We start from the raw sequence: 12,485 nt of genomic DNA on the forward strand, positions 1-12,485 counted from the left end.
TAGCCCGCATGACGGTCTCTCCTGTGCCAGATAGATAAGTCTGTATGTGTTCAATGCAAAAGCAGCATAAAATGAGTTCAATGAAACGGTCCTGATAAGAGCGGTTATTCAGTGATGGGTCTTATAGGTGTAGGTTATTGTTTGAATGCGAAAGCTTTACTAGCCCCGTTACGCGAAAATGACGTAGCAGGCGTCTGAATTTCTTCAGTTATCCACAGAAACAAGTGTGACAGAGACCGCGTCGTTCCCTTCCTGTGAACAAATTATTAAGGCGAAAGCGTTTCTATGCTCAAGGGGAAAATCTCGGGTCGACGAAGTTTGTCAGCGAGATGAGCCAGGGAGATTCCATGAGTAACAGATACGGCGGCTTTCGTTTCCTGTAAATGAATTACAGAACGCCGTTAGGTTTTAATACGTTCAACGGAACGCTAATTGTGTTCGGCAAGGGGCGCGCAGTTTATCGTCTGCAGAAGCAACGCTCAGGCTATCGCATTGCTCCACTGCAGGTTAAAACAAAGCACGGCTTTGCAAACCAGAAGCGCACGCCGTTCTCTCACTATGGCAGTCTGCCTGAGCTGAACATTTCTCCTCGCGCTCTGTTCACAATTTATTCGACACTAAGAGTACGTGTAGAAAGTTAATAACAGGTAGGATTATGTTCTTTGGTGGATTCGCAGTCGGTGGGAGTAAGACTGGTAGAAAATGGCTCATTGCATTTTGTTTCTTCGAGTTCCTCTACTTATGCCGAGGTAAACGAGATGTATACCAGCTGGGTAAAATTATTCAAGCGCGCTTGATTTTAAGATGATCAGTTTTCGTACTTTGGCAATCTGTGTTGCATTAAGTTCAGTACCATTATTTATTTTTGGCGTTGACTACTAAAGGTAGTATATTTAATTATAATATTTGAATATTAGGAATTCCTAATAGTTATAATAAAAAATGCAAGTCTGTGTGCGTGGACGAGGACGGGGGTTCAATCACAGACCCGGCAGCTGCGCTTCTATGGCGACGGAAAGCAAAAGACGCCCCAGCGCTGGACGCGTTGAAAAAAATGTCCAGCTCTGCCGGTCGCCCGTAATGAAAGGACAATGGAACTGTGCCTTAAGCAGCACCGATATTTATCTGTAGATGTTCACTATGGCACCTTGTTTACACACTCCTTCCTGCCTCCCCTTATGACATGGTTCAGATATCCACCAGAAAGAGGCAGCTGCTGCTTGTTTTCATTTTAGGGCTGAAATTAAAATAAAGTTTCTGTGCACTGTAGTATCGCCTGCATGGAATCCTGAAATCGAAAGCATTCACTTGTGATTAGTATATCTGAATGTCAAATAAAAATCTTCCTAAACGCGTGTGAACGCGCAGGACAGGAGTCGGGGCTCGGGTTTGTAGGCTCTGCATCTGGTGCCGCGGCGACAGAAAGGGTGGTTCCGCGTACAGACCGCACATCGCACTCGTGCTGCTTAAATCCCCTCCGCTGACGTCTCGGGCCGGAGGGGGGGGGGACGCTGGCCCGCCGTCCAGTCACGGGGAGCCGGTACTCCCGCCGCGCGCTGCTCTCCTAGAGCCGTGGCAACGCTCCGCAGGTGAATGATGGCAGTAGGTGCCCAACATTGCACCACGCGTCTTTCACAGCTCCGTGTACAGGAACCGCGCCGGCATGCGTATCTACACTGCTGGGGCTCTTGCACGAAACCTCTCTCCTCATCCGACTTGGCAGTCGGCAGTGTTGACATGGCGAGCTCAACGATTTCGCATATTGTTGTACATGCGGTTGAGAAGGCCTTGCCTTATAGAACCACCTGCACGGAAACTCGCGTGTCTGCTGTTCCTCCCTCGGAATGTCGTGCTGCATAGGCAGCAGATGCCGCTGGCACTACGCTGGCACACCTGTAACCATATAATCACACTCCCTTTTCGAACGGAATGTAGCTCTTTGTTAACTAATATGCGGAATGCGAGTGACCTCACCGCTTATCCATGCGACGCCGCTCCAGTTACTTTGGCTCTCAGCTATCCTGAGCCGATAAACACTGAACCTGTGCTGGGCGCACTTCTGCAGCGTTCTCATCCGCATTCTCCGCCATGCAGGCTGCGTGGTTTTGAGTCAACTATTAAAACGGACTTATCGCATCTGCGGTTCTGGGCGGAGGTGGACAAAGGGGCGCATTACCATAAGCTGGGCCAACTGGCTTGCTTGTCTGAGCGGATTGGAAGGCGTGGGTCGGCAACTGGTAGTAACTTGACAAGTAGCCCGGGGTGTACTTGAGAATGACTCGTTCGGCGAATCACACCTGCGGTTTCACTCGACACATATCGTAGTGGCGGTGGGAAGCCTCTGCCAACTGGCTAGGCTTGGCATACTGATCCCAGCCGGCTGATCAAGCAATTTACTGTGGGAAATTCTACCATTCTTCGTGAGCTCACCCCTCAAATGATGTGCCAGTCGGGCCCCATATTAATGCTCCATTTTGTAGTGGTTCACACGGGGCTCGGGCTCTACTCTCAAAGCCAAACGCCTCGGCGTCAGCTTGGCTCATATCCATGCCCGTAAAGAACAACACACCATTGGACAGCAAGCGGGAAAAGCTGTTTATTGGAGTTACCAATGTTCTTTCCCGGTCTTGTATCAGGATCCCCGCGCTCCGACGTCGCGTCGTCATCTGTCTGCTGCAGAGATGTCTGTCGAAGATGACAATGGAGGGGGAAGGAGGGACCGCCTGGCGCGCTACGGCAGTCCCTCTCACCGCCACCCTTTCTGCAGCAGCTCAGGGGAAGGAGGCCGGGAGGGGAAAGATGAGAGCTCACCATGAAAGAGTGTTCGCCGCGTCTTGCGAGCAAGGGGAATGTTTAATCCCCACACACTAGACACCGAGAAACCTGGATAACCCCACTGCCAAGAGCTTACTCCATAAATCAGCCTTTAAGATAAAGCCTTCCCATCTTTCTAAATAATCCAAGCAGCCATAGTTTTGATATTACCTATTATTAAAACCATAAAATTCATGACTACTGCCGCAACCATTTTCGTCTTTGAAAAAGAAATCTTTTACGAGAGAAACATACATGTTCGTGCTCAATGTTTTGTCACAATTACACCATATATTTTAAGTAGCTACTTGAAATAATTCGCTCTGCCTTCATGTTAGCTTTGTGACTTGTAAATTTCTCTTTTATGCTCGTCGCAATCTTTGTGATGTACAGTCTCGGTCGAAAGTCATCAAGCTAAATTAGTTTCGTTTTAGGTTCAAAATGGAGCCGTCACGGCACCACTAAATATTCAAGTGCGAAGAAATGCTATAAGGCAGTTCCTTACTGATAAAAATCGTTTTCTTACATGCCATTTGGCCTTTAACGATGAAACTACAGCTCCATTTTGTGGATGAGGTTAAAATCCTTTAGATTCGGTACTTTTGACCAGAAGTACATTTATCTCTTTTCGACTATGTTTTTATTGCCTGTCAAGGGTTATTGCTCTATAGCCCGTTGTGTATGTGTGACGGTGCGCCCGTTTTTTTGCAGTCATAACACAGTGAAATGAAGTGACACCCTCGCTTTCTTCCCCGCCGGGGTGGCGCAGTAGTTACGGCGCTCGACTACTGTTCCCAAGGACGCGGGATCGAATCCCGGCCTCGGCGGCCGCTTTTCGGTGGAGGCGAAAAGCAAGGCGCCCGTGTGCTGTGCGATGTCAGTGCACGTTAAAGAACCCCAGGTGGTCGAAATTTCCGGAGTCCTCCACTACGGCGTCTCTCATAGCCTGAGTCGCTTTGGGACGTTAAACCCCACAAAACCAAACCAAACCCTCGCTTTCTTTCTGCACTACCCCTATCTCGATGAGTGGGCACTTTGAGTCCAGCTTACGCCACCCCATTGTAAGAGACAACAAATGAAATTGAATTTTAGTTTCGTTTTCCAGCTTCATTGCGAATCTCTGTTTGCATCATCTCATATTCTGCTACCTTCTTAATCAGGCATCTTTTCATTTTCGCCTGTATTCGCCCGTACATATTCATTAACACTCAGTCATTAGATACTCCATTCTGTGGAAGGCTACCACACAAAGAAATAAATTACCGCTTTAACCTACGCACTACGAAAGCGCCTGAATGACACACAGGGGCATCTTCTCTAACCAGATATCTATGGTTATCTAAGGTTGCATTCTGATCCACTTTTCCACCCCAATGGCGAGCGCAACTTAGTACATTTCGGTCATGTTATGCGGTATCATGACGGCACACTACCCGACAACCTGTCAAGGCACGGACATGTCACCTGCCCACTCTCAAAATAACGACTTGAGGGGCTAGTTGGTGCTGCATAGTATTCAGAAATGTGGCGCAACAAACACAAACACAAGAGAAGAGACACAAAACTCGCGAGTGTTGTGTCTCTTCTCTTGTGTTTGTATTTGTTGCGCCACATTTCTGAATACTATGCCCACTCTCACCTCACAATGCCAAAAATAGTGACAACGCTGACGACGGATTTTATACAGAATGGGGCCTTAATGCTGAATGTTTTGAATTTTCCCACACATCGTTTAGTGTTGTTCAATAAGAACATTTTAAGCGTTGCTTGGCCAAGATGAGTTGTCATAAAGCTTCAGAGAAGTGCTATCCGCATATTTTCCCGGATTTCGAGGTAATGCCTTGAAACGCTGTCGTATGTTCTATACTAAGGCGATTTTTTCCAGGTTTGTATTTTAAGAACTTGACAGATGACTCGTTGCGGTCTGTGATGTGGGCTGCACTGCGACGCGATCATTGGGTCAGGTTCAGCCTTGTACTGGGTAGAGGAGAGGACTAAGGAATTATAATTACTCCATCTTAAATGTAACTGATTGCAATCGTCAATTCTAGCTCCTGAAAAGCGACTAAATAATACATGAAAGTAACCATTTTATTGTGTTATTTTCCTGTGAGCAATCCAATGCCATAGCACGAATTTAAATACACTACAATGAACATAACTGTGCAGATTTCTCGATATTCCTTTACACATTGTTGACTTTTATATGTTGTTTTTGAAGCTGACACTGATTTCCTCAAGTCACTATTTGAATAGGAAAGGAGCTACAGTGGACCTTCTCTGAACCGATGCGTTTGAGGGTAGAGCAGCAATATACCGCATAAATAACCTTGCGTACCGGCTTCTACTTTAGCACTCTTTCGATGGCATATTCAGATCTACTATAGAGACCCTTCTTCCTTATTGTTAGCGTGCTAATAGGGCACTGTGGATAGAGTCAGGAAAGGCTGAAAAAATTTAAGCTCCCCCCTCCCCCTGGGAATACGCTTGGACATCGCTCACGGCTCTTGTCTGTGGCTGCACTTAGTGACTTATCCTTGCTCGCGTACACGCACTCTGCTCATCTCTTAATCAGATTCTCTGTTTTGCCCGTATTATGTTATCATAGCCATTAGTGTAGTCGTAAGCTACCGCATTATATCAAAGACCAACCGACGTATATGAAAAGTGTCGCTTAAAGCGTACCGCACAAACTTGTCTGCGTGTGGTAGCAGGCGAAGCGTGTAGGAGTCAAGGATCCAAGAGTGCCGCTGGTTCTATTCCATTCTCAAAGGAGCTGCAAGGTTTCGCAGCTGGCATATCATGTTTGTTTTGTTGCACAGGCCAACCGATAAGTTATTTCCTGCTCATATCATTCGTAATATTAGCACCTGTAAGAGGCATGCTAATAAAACTTTGCTCGCATCATCGACATCAATTATCTAAGAACAGGAGAGCTATGATCTGGCATTGATTCCATCAGTACATTGAATGCGGGTTTGGGTGCTGAATCATATATCCTGGATACATTAATTCATGCGCCCTGTAGACTGCGGATCCCTTGGCATAAACCATTCGCTAGTTGTAAGTTTATCCTTAATGTTGGTTTGTTGAGTTTAACGTCCAAAAGCGACTAAGGCTATGAGAGACACCGTAGTGGAGGGCTCTGGAAATTTCGACCACTGAGGTTTTTTAAGGGGCAGTGACATCTCACTTCACACGGGTACCTAGCTTTTTGCCTCCAATGAAGAGCGGCCGCCGAGGCCGCTCTTCATTGGAGGCAAAAAGCCTTGAGTACAGTAGTCGAGCACCCTGCCCCTGCACTACCCCAGCGGTGGTTTATCCTCAATGGAGTAATCGCAATAGAAAGCCAACATAGTCTGCGTTCTTCGAATAGGTGGGAGTACCTGCAGTGTAGGTGCCAAATAAATTAAGAGGGCTTATAAGCTCCACCCTTAAGCTGTGAAGGCACAAACGTTCCCTTAGCGGAATATTTATTCAGAACTATGCGCCTTACATTAGTAAACACGGATCACCAAATGGAATTCTTTTCGAGTTCCAGTTGTTTTCGAGTTCCAGTTTTGGCTTCAAGTTATTGAGTGAAGCTTTCATTGTGAGAACCAAACGATAGCATGATGAATACAAAATAATGAATAGAGTCGCTGCTTTGTAACTTTAATAACGAAAATCATTTCGCTAAAAAACGGACACACATTCTACCTGCAACATACATCCCTACCAACCCATTTACCCTATTCCTCGTAGACGAGAGACGCTACTTCTCCAAAACTCCGTCGACTGCTGTGGTCAAAGCTCGTTGCCTATATCTCCTGTTTTAGGTGATACAAGCCGAACTCATCGGTCTTAGGCGATGATTCAATCTGGGGTCAGTCAGAAAAAGTTGGTTGGTTGGTTCATAGGAAGGGAAAGGCGCAGTATCTGTCACACTTGCTCTGTGGACACCTGAACCGCACCGTAAGGGAAGGAAGGAAGGTGGGAGTGAAAGTGGATAGAGAGAAAGGGGGGCCGTAGTGGAGGGCTACGGAGTAATTTCGACCACCTGGGGATCTTTAACGTGCGCTGACATCGCACAGCACACGGACGCCACTTCGTTTCGCCTCCATCGAAACGCAGCCGCCGAGGCCGGGATTCGATCCCGGGAACTCCGGCACAGTAGTCGGGCGTCTTACCACTGCACCACCCCGGCGGGGCCATCAGAAAAAGTTCTCTTTCTTTTTCCTCATACGGCGAAAGCATTCTTAGGCAACCTGAAGTTGAAACTGTGTACCACACAGAAGCAGTTCAAGTATAAATGATACTAGACGCAGTCAAACTATAAGCTGCGATCCATGTTTACTAACTGTTACATATAATTATATATTGAAACTCAACTTTAAAAAAGATAGTTGTCTTTGTAACTAAAGAGTATGAAGCAAAATCAATATTTAGTCTACTAAGATGCGTCCGTATGGAGAAATTGAGTGACGCTTTCGAAGTTCATTGTGAAAAGGCCGCTTAAGATCTTAGAGCACTCAACATTTCCTGAAAGGGCTCCTTGAAGCTTTTGAAGCTAAAGTCTGATTTTGAGCGCTTCAAGAATGGAAAATACAATGTACCCGGCATCAAAGGTGCAAGGCGCAGTAACCTCCCAGGGGGCCGCGGTTTCCTAGTCAGCGAGCGCGCGGGGTTTCTCGTGCCGGGAGCCTGCCATAAGGGGCACCGCTCGCATGGTCGTTGCCCCCGCAGACAGATGCATTGTCCACAGCCAATAGGTTGTTTCTCTCTCAAAAGGAATCATCTGATCTAGCGCCAGTGACTGCCGTCAAGTTGAGGTTATCTTAACTGTACCGTACGTTGGTTAAAATTTTCTTTAAATCAGAGGTAATTGGCTATCTGATTCTCACAAAGAGCGAGAGAGAGAGCAGAACGTCTTATTTATTCCAGCGGACGAAGAGGCTGCGGCCCTCCGTCGCTTGGGATGGATGGCGGGTGCCCCGCCTGAGGCGCAGGCCGGCAGACGTTGTTGGCCGGCGGCGTCCCAGGCCAGCTGGATGGCGGCTAGCTGGAGCCCAGGGTCCTAGCAGCGCAACATGGTCTCCCAGAGTTGCGGCGTCAGATTTAGACCCCTGCCGGGAGAGAAGGGGCAGTCCCAGAGGATGTGTTCGAGGGTCCCTCTCGAGTCACAGTTTGCACACAATTCTGATCTTTCTCCTGGGAGCATATGGCTCACCAGGAGCGGGTGTGGGAAGGCGACGCCAGGCGACGGCCTGCCTGCAATTTAGGGTAGGGGCTGGAGCAGCAGCCACCCGTCTACTGAGTCTATAATGCTGCAGAATTTCTGTGTAAGATTTGGCACACTCTATGCTCCCCGCTCCAAGCCCCCCCTCTCTGCCGCCGGCTCGGTGGTAGAGTCCTCGAGCCATGGCATGGGCGGATAATAATTTAACCACTTCAAACGCTTTAGTTGGTAAAAATAGTCTCAAAATAACAAAAATGAGACGTCAAATTATTTTCGCTTTTAGAGTAGACGTAATAGCGACTGTAACACAGACCTTTTCTTCACCGAATTTGAAAACGTTTTCACTTAATATTGTATACTTTTCTAAATTATTGCACCATAGTATCCGTACATTGCTCAAGCAAGCACAACCTGATACTAGGTTCTCTTCCGCCACGCTTGATATGCGGGACCCTTCGTGACATATGACACGACAACCACATTATATTTCATGTCTGATAAGCTTTCTGTAGTTATGCCTAAAAAGGCGATATAGAAAAGAAGCCCCTTCTTGCGCGATGCGCTGCGTGCATGCCTTGAATACGGAGAGCATGGGCTCGAGCCAAATTGGCGACAGTTTATTTTATTGAATTACTTTTATATTCTAAAACACCTCTATAGAGATACCTCATCGACAATTTGGCCATCATTTCGATCGTTTCCTTATTCTTCAGATTTACTTCAATATTGACGGTTTAAGATTCCCATTCGAGGATATGTGATTGTGGTGTCATGACCTGCCGACTATATACGCATGGTACTCGCCGACTGCCGTCTTCGACGCCGGCTTTTCGGCAGAGCTAGCTGTATACGCCTGTGATATTATAGAAAAATATACTTAAATAGAAGCGTTCGGTGACTCGTAATGCGCTAGGCGCCATTAGCTACAAGCGCCATACTTTCTCAGTTTGTTTACTATAAGTTTAACAACCGGAACAATAACAATTTTCTTTTGGTTAAGGGTTAATACTGCAATGAAACAGGATATCAACGTGAAAGGTTAGTGCCCGATAAAGTTTCCTAATCATCAATGTGTCTCAAAACAATCTTTTTCAAAGCTCGTTGAATTGGGCTATCAAGCATGTGATGTTTTAATAACGTCACTTGCATTTAGTAAAAAAGTGCAGACGCTGTTTCGTTATTTGATTATGTAGGAAACCTTGACACAAATTTGGCGACAAATGCAGCGTAGGGACCAGTCCTTTATAAATACAGCATGTGCGGAAGAAAACAGCTTTCAGATGCGCGTTGTTCATGTTTGTTTTTATAGTGATGTCGGTGAAGTAGATTTTTTTTCTCATATTATTGCACGACTATATGTAGATATAATAAATGTGTTACCTATAGGCCAGGAAAAGGATATTAAAAGGAATTATCAACGCTCACAGTTTATTTTTTTGAGCTCTACACAAATGATGCCGTAATATCAGGATACGCAAATTTTACAACGTGACGTGATATTGGCTTCCTATCAGACGAGTACAAAGTAATTTTGAACAAGTAAAACAAAAAAATACCGACGATGACGCTACTTCCTAATGCGAAATTTGAGCGCAGCTCGTCAGCTTTTTCAGCTTTTCGATAGATTGTGGCAAAGAATCGAGCAAGATATGTATGTACAATTACAGACAACTGGTTACGAGGGACAGCAGCCACAGCGACGACGACGCGAAACCCAGGAGCAGTCGCCAAAGAGCTTAATGCTGAAACGATGCCATTCGAGACATTTTTTTTTTAAAGCGAAGTTTTTTTTTAGCCTCGTGAACTAGATGTATATACGCAAGCTACATCAAAATGTGATGCTTTTCACTGTGAGTGTGTGAATTCTCGGTTACTGCCCATACTACCTTGCAGTTTGGTGTGGGCGCTTGCATTATTCATGAATTATCTTTGCAGAGTGTACAATGTGTGGTAACGTCTTCCACTTGAGCTCTGAAGCGTGCCTTTTATAACTGGTGCATAGAAATTGTCAGGCGCACAATCTGTCACACTTGTTTCTGTAGGCACCTGAATCATCTTTGCAGTGTGTACCACGTGTGGTCACGTGTTGCACTTGAGCTGTGAAGGTTGCCTTCCATAATTGTTTCACAGGAATGGAAAGGCGCAGGTTTTGTCATACTTTCTTCTGTGGACTGCAGAGCTCAGCTGAAGTACATACAGCCTGCCAGCGAGAAAGCGAGCTCAGAACAGGTGTCATTGCTGAGTAGCGGCAGTCCCTTCAGTGCACGCATTGATTCAGGGGCCGACATAACAGTTATCCGTAGGTCACTCCTGCCGCGATACGAATGCGCTGGGTCCACAATAAAGCTCACGGCCGCGTTTCGGAAACAGGTCGTCACGGAGCTAGCGTACGTTCCACTAGTCACAACTGAGGGTGCACCGCTTGTGTCATTCTACCCTTCAGAGCGGGCCATATTGGGCGCAGTAACTGATGAGCTGTTACCTGGGATAAACACACTAATCACGCCTGACGACTACGAGCAGGTGTGTCACGGACGGATTCCTCGAACCAGGGCTTTGTGCACAAATGCCGGGGACGATTCGTGTTTGAGCGTTGTGCGCGAGGGTGCGCCCAGTTTTATGGTCACGGGCGAACGCCAACCCAGCGCAGAGGCAGGCCGCAGGCCGGTGCCTCGAGAATGGCGAAGAGGCCCCACTGTACGAGCGGCCCCGTGGGAGGTGGCATCGCTGGCCGAGGTCCACGCCTCGGAGCAGCGGCGGATATTCGGGGCGGCCCCGCATCTTCCGAGAACTGAGCGGAGCCTGGAGCGCAGATACAATGGTCACGGGCAGCTGAGAGGAGGACCCGGAGAGGAGGAAGGACGAAGACAAGTGATTTGAAAACAACAAGGCGACCGGGGACATGCTGGTCGGGTGCCGTGCAGAGAGGCCGCACCCTAAAGACGTCCAGCCTTTCCTATAGCTTGTAAATAATGTTAATATAGCTTGTAAATAATGTTAATAAACGTTGTTCGTATATAGCAAGTTGTCGTATACGTGGTCCGGTTAAATCGGGAGGTGAAGAATTATAAGAAAATAAAAGAACCTCGTTTAGCGTAACTCACGCTAAACACAAATTCACTCAAATCTGAGTAAATGGCTTGTCATTTAGCGTCTTCCCTGAACGAGGTTCGATTTAGAACACTGGATTAGAGTAAAACTTTAACCAAAGAAAAACAGAGCATATTCCGGTGGCAGTGGAAGCTCATTTGTGTTAGATTTTCATTATTAAAAACACTGAGTATTGTTACGGCTACAAGGGTAAGCTGATGTGGGGTTGATGTCCACCCAAAAATGTTCGGAGTATTTAGTATTACGGTGCGCTTAATATGTCACGCTCCAACAGCGGCCTTTGCCAATGCAATTAGGTGCCTTTCAATTACTCGATTATGAGCACACAGGAACCGCCGCCACGTATCGCAGTTTGTTTCTGTCGAGTTAGGGATGCGCTGTGCATGGCAGCGGCGTCGTGCATGTGCACGGCGTCACAATCTGGCCCTACATACTTCCTAAAAGAGGGAAAGGCAGCGGCGCTTTTGGCATTCTCGTCCTGTTCGTAAACAGCAGGCAGAAATATGCTAGATGGCAGCACTTTAAAAGAGTACAACGGCCTAGACGGTTTGATATATTCACTTGGAATATTATACCTACACCTTAAGGAAGTAATGCTCTGAAGAAGGAACAGGGCGAAAACTTCAAAACAAAAACACTTCGGATGGGTGCCCTTATATAATTCCGGATGCCGGCTTTGGAACATCATCGCTAAGTTCACACACGCGAAGTCGCCGCTACTTCCAGTGTACTGCCGTATCCATCGGACACGAAACAAAACCCATGACGGAACTGTAATTATATACGAACTTCAATCGAACGTAACAGCAGTGGCAATGGCAGTCGTCAAAACCTACCATATTAGCTTAAGACCCGGCTCTACCATGCGAACTGCACGGCTATAAAACTTACTCTAACTATACAAGGAACAGAGGAAGTGACTATACAAAACCATGCGAAAAGTGCTTTTTTAAACATGCACTCAAAACAAATGTAAAACAAAAATTACCACACATGATAATAAGCTCAGTATAAAGTTTCTCGGTACAGAAACACTGCTTTGCCACCCATTCTAAGCGCTCTCCCTTAATTATAAGGTGCAGCATTCATCACACAGAAATAAATAATTATAATATATAAACTAAATAAAAAGACGGAAAGCACACGCAAACATCACACGGTGTGGTGAACATTTTATGCAGCATTCTCTGGCATTTGAAACATTCGCACGCGTTCCTTGCAGGAAAATATGAATGTTCCTTTGTTTCATGAGGGAATGCGCCAGCGACATGAGGTAACAAATGGCTGCAATGATTTCCTAAATTTCGTTCGGAAAGGCGCAAAAACTGTTTAATAGAAGTGA

The sequence above is a fragment of the Amblyomma maculatum genome, chromosome 7 (genome assembly GCF_055883805.1).
Source record: "Amblyomma maculatum isolate TAMU_Amacu chromosome 7, ASM5588380v1, whole genome shotgun sequence".
Taxonomy (NCBI): domain Eukaryota; kingdom Metazoa; phylum Arthropoda; class Arachnida; order Ixodida; family Ixodidae; genus Amblyomma; species Amblyomma maculatum.